Below are 25,295 nucleotides of genomic sequence, written 5' to 3'. Positions count from 1 at the left end.
CCATGTTCGTTTCCTAGTTGTTTATCCGTTTTCAACAATTGTAATGTTTGCAATCTGTGTTTTTCTCTTTTTATATACACTCGCCAATTACAGTAAAGGTTCTGTATAAGATTCAGCCTTGACCTATTTTAGAGAACTAGTTGATTATTGGTTGATCTGAAAGTGAACATGCCTCTTCATTAGTGACATTCAGGGTTCATCTGCACAATTCATCAATTCAAGACACATTTACCAAAAAAGTTTAATAGAACTGTGAAGAAGAAGAGCTTGACAAATTTTGACAACTGCTTTAACTATTTTGCACTAAATTACATATGCAATGAACTGATGCCTAAATGTTTTGGGGATTGAAACCATTTAGGTGAAACCAGTATAATACATTTTGATCAACATGACATAAACAACTGATAATGTAGGAAAAAGCAGACACTTGTACACAATCGATTAAATGATGTACCAAAGCATTTTGATCAAGGCAATGAGAAATGTTCTTATGATAAGCACAAATGACTAAATGATGTGGAGGTTGAACAAGTAGTTTTGAGAATTTCATTTCTGATCTGAGAAACGCTCCAAAGCGACTGAAAAAAACTGTAATAAGTGTATATAGAGGCAGTACAAAGAATTAACAAAGCTTTATCACATAACTGATTAGTTTAGCTTTGAAAGCATTGACATATTAGCTACTATTTTTTTTATTACATGCTATCTGTGTAAATAGCACTTAGCAGATGTTAATCTGAGGTCTGAATGCCAATATCTGCAATCAAGCACTATGAATAATAATTATATATTTTGGATCATTTCTTCAGCTAAAAATACATACACAACACACTAATAAGTGGTCTGATGATACTGTTGGACATATGGGGCAGAAGGAAGGAGAAGGCAAATAAGTGAATGCCAGAAATTAAATAAGGCACTCGTAGAAAATTAATTGGAGAGCATGCAGATTGGAAAAAGGGAATAAGACCGAAGAAACAACATGCTTTACTGTGTGAAAGTGTGTTAGGAAGTAGAATGAGAGATACACATGCAATAACAACTGAATGTGGAGTGTGTGCATGAAGCAATAAGTCATACGGTGCTGGTAAGGTGGACACAGCAGGGTTAAAATTCTAAAAACCTGCAAGTGGACAAAGAAAAGAGAAAAAAGGATTAAGAAATAATAGAAAAGCAGAATGAGAGGCTCTGAGCATCCCTGGAGTAAAGCAAAAGGGCTTTTTGCCTCACTGCATCATTTATCTATTATCTCAGACTAATTAGAGATGATTATATGGAGAAAATGTGCATTATTTAATGCTTGACCTAATGCATAATAGCAAAAAAATGAAGTGGGTACATCGTGCTCTCAAGTGAAATGTTTTCTAATTTGCATTTGCACACTGATAGTTCATCAGGCAATTGTACTTTGGTATTCATTGTGCGTAATGCAGGACAAATGCTGGGAACATTTTACACTTTTCACACTAAAGAAGTTGATTTGATGGTAATTTGCGAGTACAATGCATTACTCAGGCTGAAACACAATATAAAATATAATGTTTTTTTTTTCATAAGCCACTGAGAACTTATAAAAAAATGGTTAAACATGCAGCTGGCACAAAATCTCAAAACTAAAGACTAATTATTAGCCCAAGAATAAAGAGGTAAAAGACTACAAGAATTTACTTCTTAAATGAATTCATTAATACTCATGTGCCAGAACATATAACTAGTGTAAACAGCATCGATCTGGATTTGGTTTATTCATAAGTTATTGCTGGTTTTGAAAGATACAGCACACGGTATTACAAACAGTACCATATTATAAAGTGCACAGTACACAGTCCTGCATTATGAGCATAAACACATCAAAACCAGTGTTCCTAGGCTAAGGTTTATAGTTCTTTTTGACATTGATACCAGGAATATAACTAAACATGGGTAAGATTTCAATCACAATAAAATGAGCATCACACTGTTGAATCATTTGCGGCATTTAGCAGACGCCCTTGTCCAAAGCGACGTACAAAAGTGCTTTAAATTTCTAGCAATGAATAAATCACTGGTGTGCTAGATTACAAACTTAATATAAATATAACTTGAATTCTACAAAGCAAACTTGGAAAGTGCTAATTTGAGTGTTTCAGGAAGAGGTAGGTCTTCAACCGTCGCTTGAAGATGCCAGAGACTCCACTGTACGGACATCTAGGGGAAGTTCATTTCACCACCTCAGTGCCAAAACAGAGAAGAGCCTTGAAGTGTACTTCTCATTCTGAGAGAAGGTGGTACCAGTCGAGCAGTGCTGGAGGATCTCAGACAGCGTGGTGCAGTGCGAGATGTGATGAGGTCACTGAGGTAAGAAAAGAATCACTGATGCTTTTCACTGATGTGTCTCAAGTTATTTTATTTAGCACTCTTTCTATTTCCCTTATTTAAAAAAGCACACATGCAAAACACTGTGGTTTGAGGTGTATTCCTTTTGGTTAATTTTAGATCAAACACATTATATCATACATTAATCAAAACTTTGGCTCAAATAGATTTGCAGTAAATAATTGATTTTATTTGACCTCAACAACATAGCATTCCCACTGCTCTCATTAATGATTGATAGTAGCTAATAATAGTGTTGCTTCCCCTTGCTAATAATAGCAAGCTATGTGAACATCATACCAGGTAAGGACTGTTATTTTTTATTCCCCTAGAGCTGTCTTGTAGACTTGTTTTCTCACCTAGCCAGCAGGGTCGCTTTCTGCTGTGTGCTGCTAGCAGCATGTTTTATGTTTAAGATGTTTAAGATGTTTCATCAGGTTATTTATAAAGGAAGAATATTGCTAGAGTCTCAGCTCTTGAAATTTCATCATGGTCGGTTCATGGCTTATTTCAGATTTTGGCGCATTTTATAACAAAAAACAAGTCCAGCATCAATGCATCTCTAATTATGTAGGTAAGCAAAGAAGTATTATTTTATTAGCATTTTATGATGTTTTTTGTTTGTTTTGTTTTTATTGATTTATTTTTTAAAAGCTTTACAGAAACCCAGAATTTTCATTTAAATTTTGAACCAGATTCTCTTAAATGTAAATTATTTTCCTGGATACTGGGATTACTATATAAAGGTGAAGAAAAGTAAATCAAATAATAATGTGTTTTGAAAAGATGTGTAGGATAAAAACTGTATATGTGCAGTACTGGAATGAGCAGAGTACCAAGTTTATAACTAATGCAGAAGTATAAAGAAGTATAAATGTACAATATCAAGGTTAGATTATCTAATATAGCAAGTGTAAGAGGTTTTGAACAGTACAACATTTTACAGTATCCACGTTAGACCATATTCCTGTCTGTTTGATTTATGACAGCAATAAAAGCAAACAAATAAACAGCAAGTAATTTTTTGCATCTTAAAATTAGCATGAGAGGCAATATTTTCATAATGGACAAGCCTGAATAATATCACAACTATTCTCTTTCAGGGTAAAAAGAAATGGACCTTATATTCCTTCACTCCTTATCACAGCCAAGAATCCAAACATGAACCCAAGTTGTATGGCTAAGAAAATAATCCACATGGGTCAGAAAAGGACAAGAAGTTTATTGATTGCATCAGGTTCCTAGCTCAAATAGCCATGCATTACACCTTTGGCAGGTTGTTATGTGGAGCTTTGAGGCAGAACTTGACATGCTGCTAATACAAAAAAAAAAAAAGCCTTTATTCCCATAAGGCAGTGCATCTAGTTTAACTGAGGCAGACCTGATTATTCATTAGCTGGTAAGAGCTTTATTCTGGTTAGGGTCACAGTGGATCTTGAGTTTATCCCAGGAATACTAAATGTGATGCCAGTTCATCAGAAAACACTGGCTGTCTCTGGAGGAAGCCCAGCTTTGTTGCCAAATGTTCCTGTCCAGGAAGAAAGATATCAACAGATATTGCAGATTATAATAACCAAATGGGACCATGAAACTAAAGTTTGAACTCCCTCAGCAGATGTTGGATTAAGGGATCAAGCTTATAAATGAGCAGGTGTGTAATATTTGCTTTCATAAATGATGAGTGTTGCATTAATTTCCCCATCAGCCTAGTGGATGGTGCGCCCTTTTTTCCTTTTTCCATCCATTTCAATGCGTGACAACGCCGACAGAGATTGTTATCATTGTTTTCTAATAACATGGTCGCACCTGAAACGGAGTGCGAGTCAAAACCTGGTGAACATATGATTACATTTGCATACATCTGCATGCTAATAGAAGCCGCTGTCACATCTGTGGATCGGCGATAGTTCCACTGGAATCTCAAACACCAGCCGGAGCCACCTTTCAAGCTTCTTGTGGAGAAGAAACAGACAACACAATAGCTGTGTGGTCAATGGAGGCTACTTTTCAGATTTTCATCATCATTCGGTAGCTTGGCCTCCTCCATCTGTTTGGCATGTTTATAGCAAATCAGACTGCACCAAAGTGCAGCACAAACTGAGCTTCTGTGTTGTTTTGAAGGCAGGTTAGGAAGAAGAACAATGCATCCAAATCAGGTGAGATCACGTACAAACTTTTCAAACTTTAAAAAAATGTTTAATTACCTTTAAAAACACTGCTATGTCCTTGATCAGGTGCCAAGGGCTTGATTATAGTGTAGAGATGTGCGAGATGTGCCTGATTATGAAGTGGATATACAGTAATCCCCCACTTTACCACGGTTCGAATATTTCCTGCAATATTGACTCAGCGACAATGAAGATTTGGATAGAAAGATTTAGAGATTTACAAGGTAGGATATTTTCTAAAGTTATAAATGATTAACACATAAACCAACTATTTTTATGATTTAATGGGTCTTGATTTAATAAATATAATTGTTTTGTCTTGAATGCAGTCATAAGCGAATCAACTATTACCTGCTTTCTATAAAAATAAATAGATATTTAGTGTAATTTTGGTCAATATAAGATGTGAACTGTTGACTCACTATGTGCATCATGTTTGACACATTATGTGTTTATGTTTTCTTTAAATTGCTTTGTCATCTCAACGTTCATTTTGCTTTGCTAATATGCTAACTCTCCAACAAACATATGAATGTTCTCTAAATATAAACATTTATAGAATTTCTCCTTTGTTGGCAACTATTTGTTACTTGAATCATTGTAAAAAAATATAGTCATGTATCATATTTAAGCAAATTGTGTTTGTATTTGTCATCTCTATGTTTATTTTACATTGCTAGAAATATCTTTTAGAAATATGCCAAAACATTGGTCAAACCCAGTTAAATGTTTATGAATGTTATCTACATTTAAAGGTTTGATTTCATGTTAAAACAAATTGTGTCTTCATCTTCTTCGCTGATCATCCGTTTCCAAAGCCCTCTGTCCACTACATCTGCCATTTTCAACCCAACTACCCGCATGTCTTCTCTCACCACATCTATAAACCTCCTCCTTGGTCTTCCTCTTTTCCTCCTTCCTGGTGGCTCCATCCTCAGCATTCTCCTACTGATATACCCCATGTCCCTCCTCTGCACATGTCCAAACCATCTCAATCTCACCTCCCTCACCTTGTCTCCAAAACGTCCTACATGCGCTGTCCCTCTAATAAACTCATTTCTAATCCTGGCCCTCCTCGTCACTCCCAACGAAAACCTCAACATCTTCAGCTCTGCTACCTCCAGCTTCAAATCCTGGCTTTTACTCAATGCCACTGTCTCTAAACCAAGTTAAAACAAATTGTGTATATGAAGTGAAATATGCATTTTAATGCATTTTTCTTAAATCTAACTTTTTTTTTGAATCCGTTTCCTTTTTTTTACTGCGGTTTGGGACGATCACCAAATTACTCTGTGTGTTTTGTTAAATTAAACTTTACTCTACTTGTTGATCCCTGTTACTTGTTGGCACACATGTTTTAAACAATTACTTTAATTTAAGAATTGCATTATGTCCTGCTGCTTGCTTTTTTTTTTTTACTCTTTTTTACTCCAAAAGCAATTGTGAACCAACAATAAATGTTTAAAAATGAAACATGATTTTGACCATTTATTTAATAGAATTAAGAAAATGTAAGGTAGTTATATAGAGTAACTAATAATAAATTATTGGAAAAAATAAAATTTTATGTATTACACAAGCACAATGTGTGTGTGTGTGTGTGTGTGTGTGTGTGTGTGTGTGTGTGTGTGTGTGTGTGTTATAAATACAAAGATTACCATCCCTTACCCATATATGAACGTGTATTCTTAAAACATATACTGTATGTGTCATATATATGTATATTTGGGAAAATATATGTTACATACAGTATATTAAACACCTATTTTTGTAATTTCTTTTATATATGTACAAGTATCTGACATATATTTCTATAACTGTGAAATCCGAACATGAATATGTATGTATTATATGTTCTAGCTATATATTGCTATATGTCAGATGTCTATATGGGACTGTCTGTGTGCTTTCTTTTCCTCACTATTGCAGGATTTTTAAGCCTGCCAAGTTTCTAATCCTGATCAAAATCTTCAAATAAAATTGATCTAATAAAATTATGATACAGAAAACATTCTACTCATAATATTTCTCCTGTGCTTAAAAAGAGCCTTTAGTCGATAAATACGAGAACCACTTTTGACCAAAAATTGACCTGCTGCTTCTATTTATCTTGTTTGGTGGTATTTTTAATTGACAGTCGTAACTGCTTGGGTGCGATTTTAATAAAAACAGAAAACCAATCTGTTTTCAGTCTAGGAGCTGTGCTCTCCTTTAAACGGTGGCCTGCAGTGTTTAAAAGCACATTTTAACATCTTTAATGACAAATTGCAAAGGTTTAAAGCACCCTGATTTGGTTTGTTATTCCATGTTGTATCTTTTGCTTGATTTTTTACGAACTTGAAACTGGATATCGAAGAAGCCTTACACAGAAAACCCTTATTTCACAACTTTTACCCAGCCCTGGGTGTTTTTATATCGACAAAAGCTTGATGGAAAAAAGACAAACTGTTCTCTTAGACTGAGAGAAGTGTTAATTATGCTGTTGGAGTTTGACAGACGCTGGCGTGGGTCATTAAACAGAGCATTTTTTATGCTTGATTTCTCCATTTAAAACACAAAATGAGCTAGCTATTGTTTCCCCTTGCTAATTTTATGGCAGCATGCAATCAGAGCAGAGGGAGGTTTCCTCATAAATCTACCTAATTACCAGTATATTTGTTTTGTGCCTAGTAAGAAAAAAGCCAAGGGACAGGATCCATATGGGATGCATGTCTCAGTAAAAAAAAAAACAACAAAAAACCAGCTGCTTACTTTGTAGATTAGATTAGTTTTATTATACTATTAAGAGTGGGAAATGAGGAATATAAACAAATTTGCAAAGAAGGTATAAACGATAAGCTTGTAATAAACATAAATTAATTCTTTGATTAGACTAAAGCTATCACGGAAGTAATGAATTGTACATGCATTCATTAGTGTTTGCTGTTACATTCAAGCAGTGAACAGCAAAGAGTGCCGGTGTATTTGCTGACTCTAGTGAAGATAGTGTAATATGGAGCTTTATGCACATCGAGGCTATTAAGTCTATTCTATACTAAATTGCATCCTGGTAGGTGCTCGCTGTCCCCATCAGACATTTCTATTTCCTCTCTTTGGATGATTGTTTCTGCTCTTTTCTTGGAGGTGCAAGGAATGGATAGAAATCAGTTAACCCCCAGACACCCCCAAGGAATCTCTTCCAGACTGCTATTATTATTATTTTTTCTGTAGTTGACAGGGTGAATGAGGCATTTTGAGTGCTCAGAAGGAACCTATGCCCATGAGGTAAATTGTTACTAATAAATTGTATACTATGCACAGTAACATGAAATAAAAAAACACAATACCATTTATATTATAATACACCGCACCTTACTTCAAGGTGTATAAAAAGTTGAGACTAGTTTCGTAACACACCAACAGATGGCAGCACAAGGCTGCATTCAAAGTCACAGGGAGCACCGACTTTCATAAGTCAGTGTACATCTGGAGCTGTGCAACTGGTGCTATTCCGACTGCGAGCGCTACCATGTATGCGATTTTATCATGGACAGCAAGTTAGAACAAAGAGCAAACGTGAAGTGCTGCATGTAACTGGGCAAATCTGTCACCTAGATATAACTGACATGATTCTGCAAGTTTACGCGATGCCGCGATGAGTCGTTCGAGGTGTTTCGAGTGGCAAAAAAGCGAGAATAAGGATGCACAATATTCCATATTCTTCTCTTCCTGTCAACCCTCTTCTCTCTCTCTCTCTCTCTCTCTCTCTCTCTCTCGGTCGCGTTATACATGCTCCTGAAGTTCCAGTTACCACTTCCTGGTGCATGATATGAGTGCCATGCTACACATATAACACCACAACATACCATAAGAATTCATACCATACCACAACATATCATAACTAACTATATCATACTACCTCACTATAACATACCATACCATATCATACCAAATAATGCTACACCATACTAAATTATACTAACATTTGGTACCATACCATAACATACCCTACCATACCATACAATACTATACCACGTGTCTTTTAATCTTTGCCTCAGGGCACCACCTCGTTCACCTTCTGTGAAAAAGGGCCATCTCGGAAATAGTGCAGGCAGTAACACTTATAGAATTGATCATCTGTTTTGGGTCTTTTTTATCTAATTCATAAGCATAACATACATACACTTGTACCGCTGCTTTTTTATCCAAATATCTAATCAGCTTAGTTTATGTTCACATCCGAACAAGGACAAATGTGATCTCACTGACTTTACACATGGCACGGTTGCTGGTATCAGATGGACTGGTTTAAGTACTTTCAGATTTTCACACACAGCAACTCAGAGGTCAGAGAAGAATAGCACGGACATTTTAAAACTCAAATAAAGAGCATTAGCATTTACTACTTTATATAACAATTGGTGGTGTGCCTTTGTGCAGGATTCCACTTCATTCAGGAAAGATAAATCGAAATTTCCAATGGTCTAGCAGCTGATAGGCCCATGATGCACAAAACACTATTAACTGCTTTGTAGTTTATTGACATTTCTATTAATTTTGTTTGTTATGATTGTCTTTGGAAACGCAAGCAAAAATCTGATCATTTATTGTTCCGTTATGAACACAAGAGAATTCAAGAAATCAAAGTCTCTGCTTGAATGAATCATGAGGGGGAAAAACAGGATTAATCGACTGCCCCGCATCTCTGTTTATGAAAGCACGAGGTGTGGACTGAGCTATTTTGCTGCCTGCATGCACAAGCACCATGCTGCTGTATGTTTTTTTAGCAAAACTTCAACTATTTATTTCTCAAACCAGACTTGGTGGGTTGATTTACAAACTGCTGAAATGTTATTAAGATTAGGCTTGGACCATGGAGTGAACCCTTAGGAGGCAATACTACAATGACTACTGGTTAAACTATGATTGCATGGAAGAAGAGTCTAGACTAAGAATTCCTCTGGAGAAAAAAATGCATCTAGGTTTATGAAGAAGAGAATAATAACATGGTACTTAAAGAACATATACAATATAGATTTAAATCCAATTGGTTAGAAGGTGATTTTTTTTAATAAAAGCAACTCTGAAAATAGTTCTGGTTGAAAGACAAATCAGAAATTTATATCAAAGCACATGTCCATTCCAAAATTGTGTCAATGATGACAGCACTTTCACAAGGAAAGAAATAGATTAAAAAACACCTGCAATCATTGTATTAATGATATTTTTTTTGGCCACTTTGGAGCTCCAAGAATCTCCAGTGTCTGAGGTAAAGCTGTAACTTCAGATTTTGTTACTGAAATCTTAAGCATGGAATCTTTTTTGTCTAAATTTATATTTCTTGTTGCTTATAATACCAAAAGATCATGACTATCTCACCTCCATCTTACAAATAAAAATCTTTTTCCTAAAACAGATTTTTTTAAATAGCAGTCCTTCAAAAGCTTCTTATTTAAATACAAATGCTTCCAGAAATACAAAATATATATCATGAACATAAGTGAAGGTACATATTTGAGTTGTACTAAAACATTAAATGTGGACACTATAAAATGAATAAAACGTTGTTTTATAATTAACAACATAAACACTACAGAAAACATGTCTGTTCTATAGAATCCTTTTGTTGGGTTAATAAACTTTGTCCAGGGGTTGTGCAACATCTCATAATCCTCAGGCCGTTTTCTGAGATTACGGGATTATGAGGTGCTGCACAACACCTGGCAAAGCACATTTTCTTGGAGCGAAATGATGCGAACCTTGCCTTAAGGCCTTGCCGTACGTGTTTCCGCTTCTGAGAACATGCCTTCCCTGTGTCCCCCAGTCCTAATTATCCCAGCATCTCTCACGTTCGCTGAAGCTCAAAATCTGTGAAAGTAATAACCAAAGATTGAAGCAAAAATCTAATGAGATACATGTTTCATCTACAGCCACTTCACCTCATTATTTTCCTGTGCCTGGATTACCCTGGATGTCTCACTTATGTCAACTCATTAGTGCTAATCCTCTCAGGAGTATTTAATCTGCTCAGAAAAGATCAGATTTCTGAATCAAATAATTTAGTGAACATGCATTTTTACTACCTACTACCATAAAAAAATAACTTATTGGCTTTGTGCATCAATTACATGCTGAGGAAAGAAAAAATCAGAACGGTTCCTCGTCACTGAGATGAAAACATTATAAACATGTTGTTGCTTTAGAGTCATGTTCACGGTTGAGTTAAGCATGTGTAGTGACGAGTTCATTAATTGGTATTTGCACATTTATATTCAGACTTGTGACGCAGACTTAAGTGCTGCTCAGAGTTCAATTGACTTAAAGGCATGAACTAATCAAAATCTGGTCATATTCTGGTTCAGTACTTTGAAAAATTGACAGAAAACTGGAAGTAAATTGTGGAGGACCAACATTTGAGATTTGTGCTCGTTCAGCCACAAGCATGTTAGTAAACTTACATATTGATATACAATGTGGAGGCCTGGGGTGCAGTCAGTGTTCCAAATCATTTCAAAAGTGTTCAGTAGGGTTGAGGTCAGAGCTCTAAAACAGGCCATTTAAGATCTTTCACTTCAACCCATGTCAACCATACCTTCATGGAGCTGGCTTTGTGCACATGCTAGAACAGGTTTGGGTCTCTTAGTTTAAGTAAAGTGTAAGTAATCCAAATATAATATATGTAATTAAGTGCCTTCAACTTTGTGGTAACAGTTTGGGAAGAACTACATATGGCTGAAAAAGTAAGGTGTCTCAAAACTTTTGTCCATGCAGTGTAGTACCATCTGTTTGTCCTAATCCTTTTGAGACTACAATATATACACTTCTGTTGCATTGACAACAAATCCAAATACAAGCACTCAGGAGAAAACTTAAGGATCATGACGATTCCAATTTCATCTACTCTATTTCTGAAATCCACATATAAATGACAAGAAATGGGTGTAAACACTGGAACACATTGAACACATGGAATACTTTGTTCTTAGTATTTATATTTTTCGTTCAATGTTCGTTCAATGTCCAATATAGTTAATTAGAAGAAAGCTAAAGTAAGTCATGATGTAAAAGAAATGCAGAATTTGAACATTTAAAAACATCTCTGGTGTGCAGTCTGGGGTCTTGTCGGTAACAGAGTTGTAACAGTGAAGAAGCTAAACATAATGATGATGGATAGAATGTATTCGCACAATGCATCTTCAGTTTTGTGTGTGTGTGTGTGTGTGTGTGTGTGTGTGTGTGCATGTGTGGGTGGGTTGGACTGTACAGAGTCTCATTTATTTCCAGCATCTGGCCAATTGCCAAAGCCTTCTGAGCTTAGCATGGACGTCACAGTCACACACATCCTGTAGCAGGATAGAGACAATTCTCACATGCTGTACTAAAGCACTACAGGGGTTGTACATTGCTCGGTTTAGTCATCTCATTAAGACTGGGACGCTGGAATGCTGGATAAGCTATTAGCTTAATAAGCCTGACAGGCGTGTTGCTTCATATGGCTAGTGCTAAAGTGGATATTTAAAGAATTTATTTAGTAAACAATAACTTAAGAAGTTTGGTTCGATTATCCAAGAGAACACAAAAGTCTCATTGAACTAAAAGTTTATCTTTTAAATGGATGGTCAGAGTATGTGATAGTCAGTGCTATCAAAATGCATCTGCTGCACAGTGCACAAGTTCAGATATATTCTTGTCATTCCACAATGGTTGACAAAGGAGAAGAAACTGATTTGGCTGCAGATACACTTTTACATTTTACAAGATGGACTTTTTGAGAAAAGCATCCTTGTGGACATCATGAGAAAAGGTCGGCCAAAAGAGTTCAAAAGAGTTGTTCAGCTTTTTCAGGAACCATTTATACTTTTGTATTTTCATTTCCATAGAAATTGCACAAAAAGAAATGTGCCTTTATTTCTAATCCCCACAGAAGCCATTATGCACAGAAATAATGAACAAAATGCAGTGAAAATCTAGTATTATTTTTGGTTAATAATTATGTTTCTGCTACAGATAATGTATGCGTTGCATATATTGCATTGCAGCTGTGGCTGCAGTGAAAGGAGACTTGTTGAATTGTGTTCATTGGGTTTCTTTCTTCATTCTTACTGCATGAGATCCCTGTATTTGATACAGCATTCTGTTATACTGCATTTCAATGAGGCTATTAGAGGTATATTGAATCAATCATTGCCCATCACTGTGTTCTATATTCTGTATTGCTAGCAGATATTCTGTACATCCTAGTCTAAGAGTAAGAGACTCTCCACTTTGTTCATTAGCTCAAAGCAATTACTTATTTGACTATATTGGGACATTAAATTCAATTGCATTGCACCTACTTGAATTAATCCTGTAATTTAAATAATAAATGCAATATATACAATTAAGTTACCGTGACACCAGGGAGAACTTGGAGACTAGATCTCTTTAACAACAATTTATTATACTTACTGCATGTTTAAGAGCTGTATTTAGAGTCTAGTTACACCTATGTAGTGAAGATTAAATGCTGAAATTGTGCATATCATTGTTAGATGTAACCATGGACATAAGGACATTTCAGATAGCTGCAAAAACAAGCACGTCTCAGTTATGACTGTCATAAATTTGTCACAAATTATGTTTTTCATTAGCCACTGCACATCCTTGAGCCATGTCACATGTCTGTTATTGCACCCTAATCACATTGCCAGGTAATTACACCTGTATATATGTTAGCTGCACTTCCTGTCTCTCATGGTTTCTCTCCATGTTTTTGTAACCATTGTTTCAGATTTTGCTCATTGTATATTGGTTCATTTTGTATTTACTTTCATTGTGTGTGTTTTGCCTATGTACATTTATTAATAATTTTGCACTTGTATATGTTTCCTGTTAATTACATTACATTGACCTTGAACTTTAATTAACTTAAGTGTTATTTAATGCTATTAACTGCTAAATAATAAGCATTGAATCCACATTATTATATTAATCTGATTGTTGCAACTAGGGACAATCATGCAGTAAAATATAGGCAACAAACAGACATATTATTTTATTAAACATACAGATGTTACACATGATTTTCATGGAAAAATCCTTCCTTGGCATGAATAACAACTTTATCTACTCTTGGCATCTGGACAATTAGCTTCTCCAAACATTTAGCTGAAATACTTTGCAATGCCTTCATTCCAGAGCAAATAACACTTACAGAGCTTGGATGTATACTTCAGGTTATTGTCTTGTTGTATAATAAAGTTGGTTCTTCACCTGGAATAAGTCTCCAAAACAACCTCAAACCATTAAGCTTCCACCTCCATGTTTAAATGTAAGTGTCCGCTAACATCTTTTCTCCTATTCTCCATCCTGCATAAGTTCTTCTGTTAGAGCCAAAAATGTCATATTTGAACTCACTGGCCCACAGACCTTTCGTCCAGAGATTCACTGTCCAATTCTTGTGTGTTTTTTCCTTTTACCTAATTTATTGCATATAAATAAAAGGGACATGCATGTGTCTCAAAATATAAAAGACGAGGTGTTTCCCAACTTTTGACAGTGTTTGTATCTCTTGCTTTTATGTTTTATAATACACTGCCCATCCAAAAAAAGTCACATTCACTAATATTTCATTGGACAGCCTTCAGCTTTAATTACGACATGCATTTGCCTGTCATCTTAGAATATACCCATGCCGTTAGGGAAGAAAAAATCTATTGATTCAGGTAGTCAGCTAACCTCATTCTTTGGGCACATAAAGTTGACAATCTGCACCAACCCCAGATTATAGCACTGCAATGGATGAACTACACTTATTTGATTTGCATAATCTCACAGAAAATCGGCTTATGCAGCTGTGCAACCCGTCTCTGAATAAACATAACTTTCTTGTGTAAATATTGCTTTAACTTATGGGCTATAGTAAACGTGGGATGCTGTTTTAAATTTATCATCTGCATCATTTTGTAAAAATGCCACAACATCAAAAACACAGGTTTTCACAAAAAGGTTTGTACATTAATTCAAAAACGTGTTCAGTATATTCAGCTATTAATGTTTCTACAACTTTACAAACTTCATGCACTTGAGGTCATTGATTGGACATGACTTGAAAAGGCAAACTTTTGTGAACGAAAAACTATGGAGCTTAAAAATAAAGAAAAAAATTCAAATGCCCAAAAAAATCAATGGGGCCTATGCCATGAATTGTGTGAAAAATTTTTTACTTTTTTTCACTGCTCAGATCAACTGCATCCTTGTCCATAATGCATTCATAAATGATCTATAAATGCATTGAACTAAGAAGTGATGCAGTAGCACAAAATATTACAAAAAAAAATCTTACCTGTTTTAAAGTGTACCAAATTGCAGGACTGATATTCTCTATGATTGGCAGTTGCACAATATCAACAGTTTATGAGAATAATATTGAAATACTTTTAGAGCAATTAAAAACAAATTTGTATCTGCCATAGACAAATGGTTTGTCATGTACAGAAGTGCATCAATTCCCAGTCTCATTGACTCCTGGAGGATTTCCGACCGATGTTCAACTTAGAGTTGGTTCTATTTTGAAATATATACACAAGTTAGTAATGTACCACAGTGGCCCTGACCAAAATAAAATGTTGAATTGGAACCTCATCCACCTTATCCAGACTTTACACTGTTAATCAACATGGACTTTCTTTATCACAGACCTCCACTCTGATATTAATTATTATTACTACTTACTACGCTAACATCGATTGAATTGTGGCTGTATATCTAAGTACTTCACTGGTATATTTCATTTGAAAAAGTATACAGAAAGTGCCGACTTAAGAGAAACTTCATTATATTTTACAGTATATTTAAGGCTGGATGAATAGCTCCGTTGTCAAATGTAATCCCAAAAAAAGACATTTTTCAATTTTACGCAATATACAACCTAGAAGAGATGTTCTGCACTGTATATCATACAGAAAATAAACTCAAGAAATAGCCCGGCAGACCCTGCATCCCTTTGTAAGACTGATTCTCTTATCTCCTCTTTCCAGTCTCTGGTTTCCAGTCACACCTTAAATCACTCTCTGTATGCAAACATAGTATTCCGGCTTTGCTAAAAAAGTTCTATAGTAATAATCGCTGCATTATTTACACATTTCAGTCTCAGTAGAGAAGTAGCTCTGTGGCGAGATCCCAGCTTGTGCATTGTGCAGGCGTTTCCTTAAATCATGTTGCTCATTTTGAACACAGAACACAGCTATTAAATATTTAGTGATGACTGGGAGCCATGAAGTAGATAAGATGTGGGAGGTGTAAAGTGTAAAGAATCTGTTATCTCTGATCATCTCTCTCTCTCTCTCTCTCTCTCTCTCTCTCTCTCTCTCTCTCTCTCTTTTATTCTATTTAACAAGACTTGGTTTCACTCGCCATGCAAAGTGCATCATGCCAACCACAAAATTGCAGTTGCTTACAGAAAGGCTTATTGACCTCACTTCCTGCCTGGCTTTTCATTACAGAGAGGATTAATACAGCTTACTAAATAACTAGATCAAGAGTGAGAGGTTTATTCTGTCTGCATCTTGCACTAGTCTGTTTCAGTTTTGTCTTCAATCTGTTTCCTTGTTTGTTTTCTTCCCTTTCACTCACATTGTTCCTGATGTCATTTCAAAAAGTCTGATGACACTGATATAACTGGTGACTCACAGTGTGTGTAAATACATAGCATTTCATTGGGCACGTTTGAAAGAGTATAACACTGTCTTTGTGATGAGTGCTATCCCCTGCTGCACAAATAAAGGATTAGTATATATTAATTAGACATATCTACGATAAAAAATAATGTCAAATGGTGTCCTATTTATTTATCTTTATTCTTCCAAAATTTTCAGATGCGCCAGTGCCTCTAAACGAACATTCTGTCGCATTCTAGCAAATAACTCTGGCAGATGGAAACACCGAGAAAAAGCAAGCTGATCTTTTATACAATAACTAGTTTATCTCTGTATGCCAAAAAGGATTGATTCTTGTGAACATAATCAACATTTTTTTTACTTATTTTATGTCTGGTGCTTTGGAAAGCAGCAATGTTTCTGAGCCTATTTTTACAATATTTTGACATAAAAAAATAATGACTCATATGCTGCATATGAACCATGGATGCATCCTGGGTGGGTTTCAGATTCTTTTACATTTGTAATGTACAGAACAACAGCAGAAAATAAAACACCAAATAGACAAACAAGGAAACAAGAACAAAAACTAAGAATGACAAGCATAAGACAGTTAGTTCTGTGAAGCGTGAGACTATATACGTGTTAATTAAGACAGCATAGTTCAGGTGGAGAGATCATGTGACCAAGCATGTGAAGCATTTGCCATTTGTTAGCTCTCCCCAATGGATTTTGGAAGGTGGATGGTCTGTCCTGTCTGATACTGTATAGCTAACCCTAGAATTCCATCCTCATCTGGGTAAGACCTGTGATTATAAATATTTCCTTTTTGTAAATGTGTACTACATAGCCAAATAGCTCAATTGTGCAACCAGTAAATGAGTTCTATTTTTCACATGTAGTCTATTTGAGCTAATCTGAGGAGTGCAAAACTCAAAGCAATTGTAGTCCTAAACTACTGTAGTGAAACTGTTTATATAACAAGTAATACACAGACATCTTCGTGGTTTCTTCATTCTCAACAGCAGCAAAACTCCTACTAGAAGTAGAACATCAGGGTGGATTAAACAGGTTCACAAAGCAGAAGTGGTCAGAATTACTGGTACTGTATTTTAAGATGTGCAGCTAGACAGAGTGTTTGTGCGTGCGTGTGTGTTTGTATGTCTGTGTGTGTGTGTGTGTGTGTGTGAGAGAGAGAGAGAGAGAGAGAGAGAGAGAGAGAGAGAGAGAGAGAGAGAGAGAGAGTAGTACTGGTTAAAATGTATGCTTATTTGAATGCAATGTAAACTAGAAAAATCTAATAATTAATCATTTGTCAGTGATGTTGGATAAGTGAGCCTTAATTAAGAACAAGCTGTTTTTCATTATACAGAATAATTCCTGTTGTACATCTGTGGAAAAATCCTCTTCTTCTTCTTTTGGCTGCTCCCATTAGGGGTTGCCACATCAGCTCCATACTACTCAGTCCTCTACATCTGCTTCTTTCAAACCAACTATCTGCATGTCTTCCTTCACCACATCAATAAACCTCCTCCTTGGACTTGCTCTTTTCCTACTCCCTGTTGGCTCCATCCTCAGCATTCTCCTACTGATAGACCCCTGCACATGTCCAAACCATCTTAATCGGGCCTCTCTCACTTTGTCCTCAAAACGTCCTACATGCACAGTCCCCCTAAAAAACTTATCCATTCCATTCTCGTCACTCCTAATGTAAATCTCAACATCTTTAGCTCTGCTACCTCCAGCTACGACTCCTGTCTTTTACTCAGTGCCACTGTCTCTAAACCACACAACATCACAGGTCTCACCACAAGTCCTATAAACTTTCCCTTTCACTCTTGCAGATACTCTTCTATTACAAACCACTCCTGTCACTCTTCTTCACCCACTCCACCCTGCCTGCACTCTTCTCTTCATTTCTCTAACACACTCTCCATTACTTTGTACTGTCAACTCCCCAGGTACCTGAACTCCTCCACCTTCTCCACCTCTTCTCCCTGCAATCGCACCACTCCACTGTCCTCTCTCTCATTCACACACATGTACTCTGTCTTACTCCTACTGACTTTCATTCCCCTTGCACCTTCTACCTCCACCTCTCCAGGCTCTTCTCAACCTGCTCCCTTCTCTCAGCACAAATCACAATATCATCCGCATCATAGTCCATGGAGACTCCTGTCTGACCTCGTCCGTGAACCTGTCCATCACCACTGCAAACAGGAAAGGGCTCAGGGCTGATCCTTGATGCAGTCCAACCTCCACCTTAAACCAGTCTGTCATTCCTACTGCACACTTCACTGCTGTCACACTATCCTCATACATGTCCTGCACCACCCTCACATACTTTTCTGACACACCAGACTTCCTCCTACAATACCACAACTCCTCTCTCGGCACCCTGTCGTATGCTTTCTCTAAACCCACAAACACACAATACAACTCTTTCTGACTTTCTCTATACTTTTCCAGCAACATTCTCAAAGTAAAAAATGCGTCTGTGGTGCTCTTCCTCTGCATGAAACCATACTGTTGCTTACAGATGGTCACCTTTTCTCTCAGCCTGGCTTCCACTACTCTTTCCCATAACTTCATGGTGTGACTGATCAAATGTATTCCTTTGTAGTTACTGCAGGTCTGCACATCTTCCTTATTCCTAAATATCGGTACCAGCATACTCCTTCTCCATTCCTCAGGCATCTTCTTACCTTCCAAAATCCTGTTAAACAATCTGGTTAAAAACTCCACTGCCATCTCCCCTAAACATCTCCATGCTTCTACTAGTATGCCATCTGGTCCTACCCACTTACCACTCTTCATCCTCTTGATTGCTGCTCTCACTTCCTCCTTACTAATCCTATCCATTTCCTGCTTCACCATCTCCACATCATCCAACCCTCTCTCTCTCTTTCATTTTTCTCATTCATCACTTCTGTGGAAAAATCAATCGTATAAATACAAAAGACCACTCAGGGATCTCTGTTTACAATACATTGATTCAATCAAGATTGTAATGATGGATTGCTAATTAAAGCCATTTGATGGGGCCTGATTTTTCATCTTTGTTTGTCTGTGTACATTTTGAATGGGTTTGACAACTATTGGGCAAGGAGGCATTAGTTTTAGAGTGCTTCAGTTCTATTATTTTCTCTCTGTGTTTCTGTGTCTCTGTGGACAAAAAGCAGATTTGCTAAGTAGCAGCATATAGCTCTTCAGTGGGTTAAAAATATATAGAAAAAAAAAGGAAAAATTCAAATGCAGTCCCTCTGATGCACCACTTCACTCACATCATTGCAGGCATTGTCACTTATGATTATAAAAATTATAAGTAGGGACATAAATTGGCCTATACACTATCCAAATGAGCAATTTACACTTGCACCTGCATGATAATAGAACGCTAAGTTTCTCAAATTCTCTCATCTGATTGGTCAAAAGGTGTTGACTAATTTTCTAAAACTGCAGCTCTGACAGGTGTGTTGGCCCTCATTCAAATTCCAGCTTTATATTTATACACACACGCCAATATGTTATAGTGTCCATAGCAACAACTCAAGTATTGGCATAGGGGAATTCTACACACAGTCTAATAAAATATGTATCCATTGATATGGTGAAGATTTTATATAGTTGGTGTTGACTGATGTTAAAGATTCTGTTTAAAAAAAAAACAAGCAACATTAGGATATTAAAGGTGCTTTAGTTCATGATGGACTATATCACACCAATACAAAAAACAGACAAGACAAGAATTTAAATGTGTCCTTGCACTTTTGCCATTTAACTTGCACAGAACTCAGATTTTGCTGACAAGCCCAAAGGCTAGCCCAAAAGGCTAAACTAGCTTAGGTCCAACTTTATTGTAACTATTAGAAGTATATAGAAAGGCATTGAAATGTAATCAGCATTCAGCCAGATGGATCAGATGCCCTTCATAAGGACATTACATGAAAAAAAGAGAGGCTGGACATTTTGAGACAGACCTTTGTAGAGTGGCAATTTGGATGTGAAACCACCTCGAGTCCTTAAGTATGGCACAGCATTTAGTCTCCTAAAGACTGCTCCTAAAGATGTCCTTCTTTGCCATTCAATTTAGCCTCCTCAGGGAAGACACTGGATCTACTGGGCTTAATTACTGGTTACAGGGCCAAGTCTTTCTAGGCCCAAATGATCACAGTTCAGTGAATCAAAGAGAATGATGATTAAGCTTTTTTAATTTTAAGTGTAAAATCTTAGGTCTAATGTCTTGGGATCAGGCATTTTTTCTCATTTGCTTCTCAAGGTAAAATATGATGTAAGCCATATCTCTGCACTGCTACATCAACCAGACAACAAACTGCACACAATCAATTTTGTGTGGTGGAAGCAATACAATGCGCCCAATTTGAACGAGCTCGGTACTGTAAGGTATAAAACTAAATATCAGTTGATGAAAAATATCTGTCTCTGAGGACAAATACTGATTCCTATAAGGCAAATTTGCAAAGTTCTTTTACAGCCCTCCAGCACTTTAGTATCCTGTTTCTATTCATTACACTGTCATGCTCCCACAAGACCACACAAGACACATTTATAAGCAGTGCCAGTGAACAACAGCAACAAACAGATATTTTTTCTTCACTTGCTGAGTCCTCGGGCACGTTTTGATATAGAAAAAATATGTCATATATCTCTATACTTGGCAGTTTGTGTTGTTGTGGATTCCCAGACTGTTATAAACTTTGGAAGAAGAAAAAATCATGACCAGATTCCCTCGGTTGCTACACAGTTAATTATTCATAAATTATCTAATTACCACAGGGATGGTCTAGCAGTGCTCATTATTTTTTATTTTGGAGCCTTTGGGAGTGCATACTGTATTATGTATATAGTATTTATGTGTGCATAAGTATGTAATCATATTTGTCTATAGTTTGTAAGATAATATATGTTTAAATATAATATGCTGTACAACAATTTTGTCAACAGGCTATGATTTAAATTTTCTTTTACATCAAATTAAATTTCTTTCTAATGGTTATGACAACAGAAGCGCTAGTCCCATATATTTAAAAACAAACGTACTAACCTAAACAAAGTAACCACAGACTCTGTAACCTTTGTCACCACAGAACAGAAAATTTGCCAAAGATCAGGAAAAATTTTGATTTCCTCAACATGAAGAATTTTTTTTTCACATATACATAAAGGAGAAAAGATTCTTACATTGAATGTTTGTCAGGTCACAGCACAACTTGGACTCCATTTCTCTAATATGGCCGCCATCATCTTTATTTCCCACACATTACATAATGTACACAATACATACACAACTACACACCTACACACAGCTACACTACAATAGGTCTTTGATTTATTGGACACTTTGCGAAGTATACACTCAGTTGCTCTAGTGCCTGTCATTTCCAAGCCTTTTTGCCTTGTTTGCTAATCTGATATCGACTTGTTTGGGCCTCGTTATTCTGATTCTTGTTTAACCCCTTATATCGTGTTAGTTCATCGCCTGATTCACTGCCTGTTTTTTACTTTTGTGCTTGATTCAAGATGTCTGTTGCCATTGTGTTTATTAAACTGCCTAATATTCATGTATCTGTCACAAATGTTGAGCTCAGTAGCTCCTAGTTTTATAACCATAAAGACTGTATAAGACTGTGGAAAGATCATAACTTATAATCTTATACTTCACTGCTCATGTTAGTTCTCACTCTCCAGTGTTCTGTATTGTTGAAAGATTTATGATCAAACTCTTGATGTCACCCAAATGAGGATGGGTTCCCCTTTTGAGTCTGGTTCCTCTCAAGGTTTCTTCCTCATAACATCTAAGGGAGTTTTTCCTTGCCACAGTCGCCACGGCTACTCATCAGGGATAAATGCACACCACTCACCTTGACTGTTGATTTCTGTAAAGCTGCTTTGAGACAATGTCTGTTGTGAAAAGCGCTATAGAAATATAGACTTGACTTGATTTGACTTGAATTTTAAGGAACCTCTCATGAAGAATTTTAAGGGACCTTACTACAGTATGTACTCAATATGACAATGCATTTGGTCTCCCAGTGCTTTTAAGCTGTAACACAATCACTGAGAAAGTTACATAGAGATGTATATTTTGTTGTACATTTTGTACAAACAACGTAAATGTAGCTTTACAGATGTGTTACTGGACCTTGAAGGCTTATTTGTGTATTTATAGAATGCAGCACTTGCTCTAAAAATACAAAAATGTTCCCTTAATAGTGAAATCCCAGTAACAAGTGTTTATATCCTTAATAGCTTTGTCCCATTTAAACAAATAAATAAATACATTAACAAATTCACTAGGATTAACAAAACTGTAATACAGAAATTATTATACAGAACAGATGGTGGAGAGCACTTCCTAACAAATTGCTTCAAAATCTCCCTCTGGTGTTCAATTTGGTTAAGATCTATTGCTTCTGAAGTGTATGATTTCCATTTATTTCACCCTTATTGAACCATTTCATGAGCCATCATGCCCTGTAGATGTGGGTGGGGCCAGTTGGAGGAGAGGAAAATTATGTTTTATGATAACTTGATCAAATGATCAGTGAAAAAAACTTTGTACAGCGTCGCTTGGGTTTAATAGCAGAAGTGGATCCAAACCATGCCAGGTATATAAATAAAGGCATCATTTATTCCAGTAAATTGTCACTCAGTTATATATACAGCATATGAAAAAAAAACCACCATCAGAGAGGATCTAAAAAATTGTGACTGATATGGTTTATTTTTTATAATAGTATTTAGTAAAATCCAATTTCTGTGAATATTTCTTCAAGGCATATTTTTGAATGACAGTAAATATATTTCTTTTTGATAGTTGTAGTGTTTATCAAAAACTTGGCTATAAAACCAGAGAACGTGTTTGCTACGTTTAAATGAACACCCATTGTAAGAAATATCAAAACTTTCACTGACAGAAAAGAAGAGAGTTGATGAATGAAGTGCAGACATGAATCATTCCTATTCACCCAATTTTAAAGCTGCTTGATAGTTTTTCATGTGTTAGGCATATTCAATGTATAATCACACATTAATTTAGTTATTCAGTCCATGATTATGGTTCATCCAGGGTTCAATTCTTGCTCTCCTCAGCCACAGGTAATGTTTTTTACAAACATTTCACTTCTGCTTTTTTTTCTCTTGCTTTTTCTGTCTGTCTGCCTTTGTCACCTCCTGCTCCCTAAGAGGAACAACTTGCTCTTGCCTACATCTTAACAATCGATCTCCACCATCAAATTGAGCGATGCTAAAGTCAATATTGATCCTGCCATAGTGCTCTTACTTAAGCATCCTTTACCGCAGGCAGGTCTTATTGACCTGTGAAAGCTTATTAAGACCTATTTCTGATGGATGGAGTTCATAAACAGAAAATGGGTATGTAGTCTTTACATTTGAAAAGAGCAAATGATAAACCCAGTGTAACAATGTGGATTAGAAACAATAAGATATACACATTTCGTATAGGCCATTTGCCCATATAGGAGACAAAAACAATATGTGGGGTAAACATAACTGTATGCATACGGTATGCATAAACTGTGTGTCGCTAGTCTGGGAGTGGAGCATGCTCTGTCGATTCTCAAGTGAGCCGACTGCACAGATTGCGCTCGCATGACAATTGTTTGAGGAGGGTGGTACTGCTCCTTGTGGTTCCGGCATCGTTTTAGCTGATTCAAAGCAGTGTGCAAGGACGTAGGGTTCACAAGTGGACCTCGCAGAGGAGTTGGAGACAGGTTTGCACCTTTCGCCTTTTGGCAGTGTCTCCGAGCCCCCTGAGACCCCCCCTCAGACGGTCCTTTTTGAAGGAGCTCCTAGCGGTAGTGAGCAGTAGAAGGCTCATCTGCCAAGCAAGTTGAACGAGTACTTCCTGCAAAACGCATCACTGCCTCCTTGCTGGGGTTTGACTTAATTCCCAGACCTGCACACCGAGGTGTCCAGGTTGTGGGCTAGGCCTTATTACTCCCACCCCTTCAGTTCCAGGGTGTCGCTATATTTAAATATAGTAGGACTGAGGGAATGTGGCCCAGTGCAGCACACCAAGCCTCTGAGAACCACCTCGGTTCTGGTGGGCAAGGGCTATGCCTCAGCGGGTCAGGGCCATGGCTGTGCTACAGGCCTATCAGGACAATCTGCTGCTTCGTTGTGCTACGGACCTGGCCATAAGGCCTACTAATGAGCCCGCAAAGGCAATTTGTCGGTCCATGGCCACCCTCGTCTCCACAGAGAGGCATATTTGGCTCACCCTGTTGGATCTTTTCATTGTCTTTAATTAAGTCGCTTCAGCCAAAATGTCCTGTCTGCATCTAAAGAGACGTTGCACTGCCCCCTCTGGTTTTCCCTAACACCCCCAGCCATGGTAAAGGCACAGCCGAGGCTGCAACTGTACTTCTTTCCCTCTATTGCGTTGCTCCCAGGAATTCAGAAGAGAGTTTGATAGGACAGAGTCCTTCTCCTCCTGGTGGCAGGCCATTGTTTGCCTGGGAGCCATTTCCAAACACCCTCACTGGGAGCTTCCTCTTAGGAGGGATCTTTTATTTTAGGCAGGGGGCACAATAATACACCCTCGCCCAGAGCTATGGAGGCTATGGAACTGCTGGTCTCTCCACCGAGGTGGTAGAGACCATTCTTTTATTCAGAGCTCCCTCCATTAGGATGTTGTACGCCACAAGGGGGCACATGTTTACTGCATGGTGTAAACAACACCGCCTAGACCCACTTAACTGCCCATTTGGCTTAGTGATATAATTCCTTCAAGAACAGTTCACCAAAGGGATGGCTCTGTCCACCCTGAAGGTTTATGTGTCTGCCAAACACCAACCTGTCATGGCCCCCTCACGGGTCAGTTGCTGGGTAAGAACATGCTTTCTCTGTGGAACCCAGAGGTTTGAACCCGTTGGTGACACCTTGGCTCATCTGCCAAGCAAGTTGAACGAGTACTTCCTGCAAAACGCATCACTGCCTCCTTGCTGGGGTTTGACTTAATTCCCAGACCTGCACACCGAGGTGTCCAGGTTGTGGGCTAGGCCTTATTACTCCCACCCCTTCAGTTCCAGGGTGTCGCTATATTTAAATATAGTAGGACTGAGGGAATGTGGCCCAGTGCAGCACACCAAGCCTCTGAGAACCACCTCGG

At 37.2% G+C, this 25,295-nt stretch overlaps 1 long non-coding RNA gene across 1 annotated transcript; it reads left to right on the top strand.

The window, feature by feature from the left end:
* The first annotated feature begins 2,710 nt into the window (after positions 1–2,710).
* LOC124392707 lies at positions 2,711–5,418 on the top strand. The gene is made up of 3 exons (XR_006927196.1): positions 2,711–2,932; positions 3,462–4,514; positions 4,593–5,418. It is a non-coding gene; the product is annotated as an uncharacterized LOC124392707 (long non-coding RNA).
* Positions 5,419–25,295: the final 19,877 nt, after the last annotated feature.

The sequence above is a fragment of the Silurus meridionalis genome, chromosome 10 (genome assembly GCF_014805685.1).
Source record: "Silurus meridionalis isolate SWU-2019-XX chromosome 10, ASM1480568v1, whole genome shotgun sequence".
NCBI classification, from domain to species: Eukaryota; Metazoa; Chordata; class Actinopteri; order Siluriformes; family Siluridae; genus Silurus; species Silurus meridionalis.
The sequence above is the reverse complement of the archived record's forward strand: the minus strand, read 5'-3'. Positions and strand labels throughout refer to the sequence as shown.